This window comes from Carettochelys insculpta, chromosome 10, assembly GCF_033958435.1.
Source record: "Carettochelys insculpta isolate YL-2023 chromosome 10, ASM3395843v1, whole genome shotgun sequence".
Classification (NCBI taxonomy): Eukaryota; Metazoa; Chordata; order Testudines; family Carettochelyidae; genus Carettochelys; species Carettochelys insculpta.
The window spans coordinates 32,449,392-32,459,453 of record NC_134146.1 but is presented as its reverse complement, the minus strand read 5'-3'; positions in this window follow the sequence as shown (position 1 = coordinate 32,459,453).

Here is a 10,062-nt window from a genome sequence, read left to right as displayed (position 1 = left end):
ATTTTCTAAGTTTACCAAGGCAAAGAAGTTTCCTTTCAGAGCTTTGTAATGACTAGGCTTAACTCTTAGATCATACGTAGGAAATATTTTCCAATAAGACACCCTGCAATACTTAGTGTTCCTCATTAGTGTCAGTGGTTTAGTTTGGGAAAGAGTAACCTTATTTTCAACAAAAAATTGGGGTCTTCACAAAATGAAATGCGTCTGCTTTTCTTAAAGATAGTCCAGCAGTGTAAAAGCCAAAAGCTGAAGTTTTCATTTTTCAGCAACTGAAAAAAAAAAAAACGTTGCTCTCCCCTCAAAATTCTGAGTTACTCTTATAATGAAACGAGTTGTGCCTGTGCAATCTAGGGAATAGACTTGTTGTAGTTTTCCCAGAGAAGCTAAAGTAGGACAGTCAGATCAGCAAGAGAGTCCAGAATATTGGACTATTTTTAGTTATCACTTGTTATTACATCTAGCACAATCCTCTGCTTTAGGGAACCATTTGAGAGCCTATCACTCCTGCATTGCTAATTGTCATGTCTGTCAATGGGTGAGCAGACATTCCATGTGCTAGGCCACTGAACAGAGTAATTTTTGGTAAGGAGGGGATATCTACCTATGTACTCACTAGAGAATAAGATTATTAGGCTTCAGTTGGAAGCCTGCTGCTAGAATGTCCAGGGGGCTTTTTATATGTTGTTCTAGCTTTTGGACTGTGATAAATACAGCACCACTTGTGTTAAGCTGTCTTCATCAGACCAGCGGACATTTCAAGGAGTTACTCAAGGAGTGAGGTATGTTTGCTGTCATGCAACTGAGTCATCTGAAAAAACATTTTGCATAGTCCCCAATCCTTCCATACACTTTTTATAAAAATAGGTACACTGATTAAAAATCTGCTGCTGCCAGCAACATTTTTCAGTTCATTATCTAGCAGCATCACTGCACAGACCAAGAACTGTCAGTATATTCAGTTCTACTTATGGTCATCTTCCAATGAACTTCAGAGGCTAATAGCACTCTGCAGAAAGTAGAGAAATAAAGGCCCCCATATATTACCAGCTATTCTGTGGATCGGCAGATGCAAAACTGGGAATCAACTGTTTCCTTCCCACCGTCATTATAGGCAAAAGTTAACTTGTGTATCCAGCCAGATTTTCCCATGTATTATCCAAAAGAAACCAAACTAATTAAGTAATCAGTCTCCAACGAGCTATTCTTTCAGCATGAGAGATAGAGAGACTCGGCTTCCCATTAACTTTCCATGAAGTACCAGAAAACATAAGCAAGAAGCACCAGCCTGCAGACATTTTCTCCTCCAATTTACATTTTAATGGACAAGTAGAGAAGTTGTTGCAAAGCACTGGAAGTTGATGGGGTTGTGCAGACTCTGAGGGCCTGACTAATAAGTGCACTGACCCACATTTTTATATTTGATAGGACAGTGGGGAGGAACCACAGAAAATCTCATCTGCAGCTGCATTAATAATACTTTCTGTGTGAAAATAGCAGAACTTGCTACCCAGCGCTAGCATGCAGGCTGCATTTGTGAGACAGTTCAGCTGAGCATTTAGAATGGATAACTGGGTGCCAGAACAGCCCAAGTTCCAGTGGGGCCTGAGCCATTGACTGCGCGGGAGCCAACAAAATTACCAGGCCCCTGTGCAAGGTGCGGCAGGGCTCTATGCTCCCAGAAGCAGGAAGGTCTCAGGCACAAAGAGCAAGGCTAAGGGCAGCCAGGCATCAACACCACCTGGCTCATGCTGCACTCCTCCAATCAATCCTTAACATCTCCCAGACCACACCTTTTGAATAGCCAGGACCCAAGGCATTGCCTTTTTGGCCACTACCCCCGTTGGTGGGCCTGACTGTGTGTGTGGTGATCAAAGTCAAAGCTCTTGACTTGCCTGTGCCTCACTCAGCTCAGTTGTAAAAGCCATGAAACTGCACACTTCACTGTTGTAGGTAGGTATGTTGTATGTAAAAAAAACAACATACTTCACTGAAAGATGGATGCTGGGTCCAGGTAGAGCTTTCCTGGGTAATTAGATTTTCCCCACACCACTGTCACTGATTAAAAAGAGAAATTAGTAAAAGGATTTGGGCCATGGCATTTGCTTTCTCTGATTTAACACAAGTATTAATTGGGACTCCAGATTAGGGTTTCTTGTTCCCTTAACACAGCTGGAGAACATGGCAGAAGTGAAGAAGTCCTGCACTGCCATTCAACTGTGTCTCTCACCCTAGACATGAGAGTACTTTGATTCACCTGCTATAGCAGAGGACTGGAAGAGACATTAATCCTTAGTCCCATTGTTGAGCCTACTTAATATGTAACTGCTGGTGAGGTGGCATGTCTTATGTCTGGGTTTTATTACAGATCATAAAGGTAGGTTAAAGAGGAGTCAGATACCTTGCTTACCCTTACCATGCATGCTTAAGTGGTTGACCCTAGCAAAGCTCTTCTCAATGGAATGATCAAAAAGTGTCATACACAGTAACTGCACACAGCAGCACAGGCTGGATTCATGGTCTCGTTATTCCCTCACACTATGGGAGCTTCGCTTTCTTGAGAAAGAGGCAACATCTTATGTTCTGAGATCTGTCTAGATATACAGATAGCCCCTAACACTGAAGCATCAGTGCACTACCTCCCAAGTTAGCATGGATTTAGCCTCACAATATTCCTAGGAGGTAGGGAAATATTTCCACCCTTTACAGATGGAGGCACACAGAGAATGTATCTGGCAGAGGTCACACAAGAAATCTGTGGCAGAACCTGTAGCTGAATCCACATCTCCTGAATCTCAGTTCAGACCTTTACTACTCTCATTGGCAGAGAAGAAAGATCATTGAAACACACAGGCCTGCTACGGAGCTCTTTTAAATGAGAGAACCTGCAGCTTGACTGTGTTTGCAAGATGCATAGCCATATTCTCCTACTTATATTTTATGTAGTATTGTCATGTAACACACCAGCAGGTCTGTCTGCAGGCCTGAAGACCTTAAAGAGTAGCCTGCAGGCCTCTGAGAGCAAAAGTAGAAACTTCCAGTGCTGTAGTACAACCAAGTTTCCACTCCTATGTTACAGCCTTAAACCTGGCAAGCATGAACACCAGATAGGTGTATCAGCCCTGACACCTGCATTTCAGCTGGGAACCAATAAACAGGGTAATCTTGGCTTCAGCCGGGTGAGAACACTAAAAGTGGCATTCAGCCAGTGCAGCCACACCCAGTAAACAGCTAAGGGGGAAAAAAAATCACTCTGAGGTCCCACCCCTGGTGAGTTTCACTGGGGTCTGTTAGCCTACAGGTGCCCCACATTCCCCCACTGGAGCCACATCTGCTGCAGCCCCGGTGTAAGGCATTCCGGGATCAGGACTCCCCATGGCAGAAGGGAAGTAAATATTCCAAAGAGCTTCTTATCCCACTGAGAGCATCATCCTCTTGTGCTTTTTGCTTGCTAATATGTACCCTGTTAAATTCTCATAGCATGGAGTAGTAAGCACTATCCCTAATTGGCTCTGTGTTGAAACGAATCCCATAATCCTGTCCATCCTTGGCCTTGTGAGTTCACAAGCACAAAGTTGAAAAGAAAGGGTAGCCACAAATGAATCCACCACTGAGCACTAAATAAGGAAAGCAGCATTGTTTAAGAGAGAGAAATACTTCCTGGATAAGTCATCAGTTTACCTTCCAGGGAGGGAGTAGCAAAGCTGGTTGTGAAGGGCCTAGCCATTAGCAAAGAAGAGGTGGTGTTCCAGCAAGGCAAGCTCAAGGTGCTGACAGCTATTTGTTGAAGGCCAGGAATAATGCAGCCTTGGGTGAATGAGTAGCATTTCCCTCTGTGAGAACAACAGAGCATTTAAGCCACGAAGGCTGGCGTACAGACATAGTTTTCTGTGCTCATCTTAAAAAGTGGGGCTCCTAAGCAGCTCCTGTCTCAAAACTCGTGTTCCCATCTTATTCAAACAGGAGTAAGGCAGCATAGATTGTACAGTAACACATAACTTAACATTGTCCTGGTTAAGTTGTTTCATTGTTACACAGGAGGACCATCCATTCTGTTTTCACTGGGACAGTCCTATATTTTAGGCAGGCGTCCCACCTTTTTTTTTTAACAAAATAGCTAATTATCCCGTATATTCACTCCCCCTGCTGAGCTGCCCTTTCCCCAAATCAGCACAGCTGCAGCAGCAGGTAAAATCAATCAGGAGCTGGTCGAACAGCACATGGCGCTCATAGTGACAGGCCAGAACAGACAGCATCAGGAGAGGGAGACGGGCCCTGCCATAGAAGTAAGGCAGAGTATGCTGGGGATAGGGTAGTGTGTTTTATACCCTCCCCACCCCACCAAGATTTTAAGGGGAACCTGGTGCCCCAGCAGAGCTGGTCAGCCCCTGCAGCCAGGGAGACCACTGCAGGGAGGTAGCACAATCCCCACTGCAGGACAGCCTCCTATGGAGCTGGGGACCTCCCTGCTCCTCTGCAGAGCACCCACTTCTGCAGCTAGGGAGTCCCCACAGCCAGGAAGCTCTCCTGCAGGACAGCATCCCCATTCCTAGAGTCCAAAGGTGTGGAGCAACCAGGGAGCTCTCCTGCAGGGTGGCAGCCCCATTCCCAGTGCCCAGAGGTGTGGGGTGGCCAGGGAGGTCCCCCTTGGGATGACAGCCCCATTCCCAGTGCCCTGAGACATGGGAGAGCCAGGGAGCTGCACTTGCTTGGCAGCCATAGCCACGGAGCCACCCACACCCCAGGGTGTCCCATATCTGGCCTAGGTCACCCTAATATGGCTGCCCCATTGTTATGTTGATTATCTATCAGAGCACATACTTGTTTAAAGTTGTGCAGTGCTCTCTTACGACGTCATTTGGCTGCTTGTGTTGTTGACTACCTGAAGGATTTCTGAAAAAGCAGCCTGTCCCTGGGGGGGGGGGTTGGAACCAGCAGCCCCCCACCAGCTCCCCAACATTCCCTGTAAGGTATGCAACAAGGCAGCTGCAGGCCAGCTGCCCTGCCCCGCACTGCCCTGCAGCTCCTGGGAGCCTCCAGCTTCCTGTGCAGAGGAGAGAGTGGTGCTGATGTCAGGATGTCCCCCTCTTTCCTCCCTCCATTCCACCTCCCCCCCAGTACCCCATTTTTACGAGGAAGTGTTTGCAGCCACCACTATGCATACATCTATTGTGTTTCTTGCCTCCTGCCTGAGTCCATGCTGCCTCTAGGGTGTGAAGCTACATCAACAACCTGCTAACTCTGGAGAGCTCAGCCAAGTGCTAGTTCACCATTTAGTGCCAACATGTTCTCTGAGAAATATTGCAGCCCCTGACTACCACCTCAACCAACTTTCACAATCATCATTGCTGTGGATGGTATTAAACTGCTTAAAACTTACAGTTTATATTGCCCTTTAGCAGCCAAGAAAATATGTCCCTAGTTCCTAATCCCCTCTCCTTCACCTTTACATTAACTCTTATTATCCTAGAATTTCCTAATTTAAAAATACATTATGTATGTGCTACTAACATGCTTTAGAAATAGTCTTTAGTTACATCAATTAGTCCTGTAGCTGAATTATAAGAATGAGTTAGACAAGAATTTTGCCAAGACCCCAGGATGTACTGCCCTGAACTTTTGGATTGGGTGTTTGTTTCAAGACCAGCAGGTAAAGTCTTCCAGGTTAGACATTTCATCTCAGCTGGCTGTGGCAGGGATCCAGATGCCTAGAAAGGAGACCAGCAAGCAGCATCTATGACGCTGCAAGGGGAGAGCAGATGAATCATAGTCCAAAAGCACAAACTGATCTGAAGTCCTGACTTATCCATTGCCAACAAGATCTTGGCCTTAGATGTGCCAATAAATAGTGTTTGTTTGATTCTCACTGCAGCTGTTCACTTTTTTTAAAAGTTCATTCTCAGTGTGGTTTCTGCAAGTGCTAGATAAGTCTACCTTTTCAAATACCTTAGCCCAAATTTGCAATCTTTATTCATGTTGGTAAGGATTTTTAAGAGTGTTTTTAATGGAACTTATTGTCAACATACATCTCATTACTACCCAAGTTGCACAATGAGGCCATAGGGAAAGACATATATGCCTGAAAGCTCCAGTCATCCTATAGTTACCATTCTATTGTTGCCCAAGCACTTGGAATACAATCCCATCTACTGCGAAGTCAATAGAGCTGGGATTTTGCTCAGGTGTTGTGCACTTGTGAGCCTGTGCCTATCAGTTCTTCCAAACATTGGGCCCAATGACACCAAAAATGAGGTGAGGCTGATGCCAGTTTATGTGAGCTGGCTCAAACTAATAGTGTACCATTAGAGAGATGATGCACTTCATTCAACAACAACTTCTCAGTCACTTTAATGAAAGCTGGATCCATCCTAGTGTTATTGATAAAATTAGTCACTATAAGACTGACTACAGTCCTGGTTTTCTGCAAAGCACAGATTGTATTATATTACGAATACATCCTTTAGGACTTCTAAAAACTTGGAGGAAGCCATGGGCTACATTTTATCCTATACTTTCCTGATGAACTGATGAAATTCTTAAAGAACTATTTCAGTATATTGGGAGACTAATTATTTTACTTTCCCATTCAAACCTCAGGGGGTGGAAGGAATACCTGTAAAGGTCTATTATATTAGCAAGAGAGTCATTTCTGCAAACCAAAACAAACTGAAACCTCAAATTTCAGAGTTGGGGCAGTGAAGTGGCATCTCAAAAAAACTGTTTTCTGTTGGTACTGAAATGTTAGTGGCTTTCAAGATATATGCTCAAGTGTCTTATAAACATATAATTAGTTTAACAGTATTGTCCAACAACTTACATATCTACGCCTATTACAATACCTTGAAATAGATACAGAGCTTTCATATTCTCTCTCTAATTTTTAGACGTGTATTTCTTTGTCTTGCCCCATTCCTCACTACTAAGAAGACATTTTAAGAACAGTCAAAAGAAACTGAGAAAATGGACTCTGATAATTTTGTCCACCAGAAGTTACTCTCTACAGACACAATTTTCATGTTTGGATTTATCAGACTAATTGGATATAACCCCCAATTCACATCCGTAAAACCAACGTACGGGTTTGTGATATGTAGCTAAATACAATAGGAAAAGAAAGGCTGAGAGTCAGGAAGGATAAAACAATTTAACTTATATACATAATGTGATAGTCTTATAACATTTTATTTATTCTTTAAAATGAAATAAACTCATATTCAGAGGACCATAGACAAACATTTTTATTGAGTAGTTTGGTACCCTTTAAATATCAAATAGATGAGCAATCATGGCAGACAAATCTTATTAAGCTAGTTTGCAGATTTATGAAAACCCTGTAGTCTCATAAACGGTAATGGGGCAATGAAAGTTTATGTAGATCACTAGAAATGTCAGAATAGTACTCCATAAGGCACCATAAAATGGAGCATTACTTGTTTAATTCACAACCTCACTAAAATAAAAACAGTAGTTGTTTTATTAGTTTGTCCCCATTTTAGCAAAATCTAATTTTCCTGCATGGAGTATCTACTACTTGGTGAACAGAGTAAAGCCCTAGTCTGGAGAACAATAAATTCAATAGACCTAAATTTCACTTACAGAAAACAATCTTCTCATTAGAGGGTGTGGTGTGATCAGTTGCACTTAAAGTAAGGACAACAGAAAGAAGATAAAACATGGAAGAGATGCAAGTACAGAAAAATCAAATGACAAAAATTAAGCCAATAAATCCTTTCTGAGAGAGGGAGAGGATGTAAACCTCGCACCTTTCATCTCTTCACTGCCTTTAAAGGAGATCAGAATATCCCTCCGACCCCCCCCCCTTTTCCACTGTGTGAGAGGAAAGACATTTATACCTCCCCTTTTTTAACCCACCAAAATACATGGGGAAAAAAAAAGTTTCTCTGAAGTTCTGTCTTCTCCCACATACTCATTCTGCTTTCTCGAAGAGAACCGGGAAACAGGTCTGAAGCACGTTTTGTATAGAAACTAAGAATAATTTTTTCAAGTGCCACAGCACTCCAGTTCTTACTTGTTATTCCACCTCCATGTGCTCTGGAGTAACTAACACACACCTACTCCCCTATTCCACATTGGACCACCCCAAAGCTAGGGTTCCTCACCTTCAGGTTAGTGTGCCTATGGGTATGTTGTCTACAACTAGGGTTAGGGTTCTTATGGGGAGTGTTTTTGAAGATAAGGTTAGGGATCTTCTGGATCAGGTTCCACTCCCGAGGGCTAGAGTTCCTCTGGGTAGGGTACTCAGAGCTAGCGTTTAGGTTGTCATGGATATTGCTCCTCTTGTTAGGGTACCTGGAGATAGAGTTAGGATGCCTCTGTGTAGGGCTCCCTGCCCTATGTTCTGAATTCCTTTGGGTCAGGTGTTTATGCATACGAATTCTTAATATTAGCTACAATGTACTTGGCTCTGTGGTTAGGCTTCTATTGATAGAGTAACTGGAGTTAGAGTTCTTGTGTGTAGGGTTCCTTTTGGTAACATACCATGAGGTAGGGTGAGAAGTCAGAGAAAGCTTGCAGAGAAAACTTGGAGTTCTAGTTAGGGTTCCTACTGGTAAGACACTTGAAGCTAGATTCCACAGAGAGGGCTAGCTGCCCTACAGTTAGTGGTCCTATGACTAGGGCTCCCCACCCTAGAGTTAGAGTGCCTAGACATAGGGTAATTAGAGTGAGGCCTAGAATTCCTCTGGTTGGTGTACCAGAAGCTTGGATTAGGGTTCCTGTGAGTAGGGCTCCCTGCACTATGGGTAAGGTCCCTACATTTAGGGCTCTCCATAGGGTTAGAATTCCTATGGGTAGGATGCTAGGAGCTAAGTTTAAGGTTCCTATGAATAGGACTCCATACCCTATGATTAAGGTTCTTATGATAGGGCTCGATGCCTTACCATTACAATTCCTATGAATGGAGTAATTGGAGCCTGTGTTTGGGTTCCTCTGGGTAAATCTCCAAGATTTAACACTAGGGTTCCCGTGGGTAGGGGTCTTGGAACTGGGATCATGGTTTCTATGGGCAGGGCACCTGGAGCTATGGTTATGGTTACCTTGGGTCAGACTCCTGGCCCCAGAGTTAGGGTGCCTATAGGTAAGATACTTACAGGAAGTTTTACTGTTCCTATGGATAAGTTACTTGGAGCTATAGTTAGGGTTCCTGTGAGTAGGGCTACCCACCCTATTATTGGGTACCTATGCATAGGGTAACTGAAGCTAGGTTTAGGCTTCCTTGGTGTAAGGTACTTGAAGCTAGGATTAAGGTTCCTGTGGGAAGAGCTCTTTACACTATGGTTACAGTTCCTATGGGTAAGGTACCTGGAACTAGTTCAGGTTCTTATGGGTAAGGCTCTCTCCATCCATTACATAGGGAGTCTAGGCTTAAGTCAGCTGTGTAGATCACAGAGTTGTTCCTGGAGGTTCTAGGTGCAGTGACATTCAGTGTTAACAACTCTAGTGCCTTTGTAGATCCCATCTCTTCTTACACAGGTTGAATCTCTCTAGCCCAGTACTCTCTGGTCCAGAAACATCTGTGGTCTGACACAACCAAAGATGTTGCTGGACCAGAAAGCCCCTGGACAAGAGCATCCCAGATGGATGGAGCTGATCTGGCTGGAAGGCCAGGAGCAGAGCCTGCAGCCCTGTGGCAGTGGGAAGCCCAGGAGGAGGCAGGGAGCCCAGCTGGCAAGCCAGGAGCAGGATGCCTAGTCAGCATCTGGGAGTGGAACCAGCCAGCAGGCTGATAGCACAGAGTCCAGATGGTAGGCCAAGAACAGGCCCCACCGCCCTCACCCCAGCAACCCCGTGGCAGAGAGCCCTGCCAGGAATGGTGGCCCCCAGGCAGCCTGAGGGCAGGGAGTGGAGTTGTGGCAGGTGTGGAGCCAGCCAGCAGGTCACCCCCCAAGCAAGCCTGGAGGCCTGACCTGCCCGGTTCAGCAAATCCCCTGATTCAGGACCACTCAGATCCTGAGGGTACCAGACCACGGAGGTACTACCTGTATTTCTCATTCAATTGTTTACCACATTAAATGCTATGTAAATTAAATAGAAACGGTGTGGGTT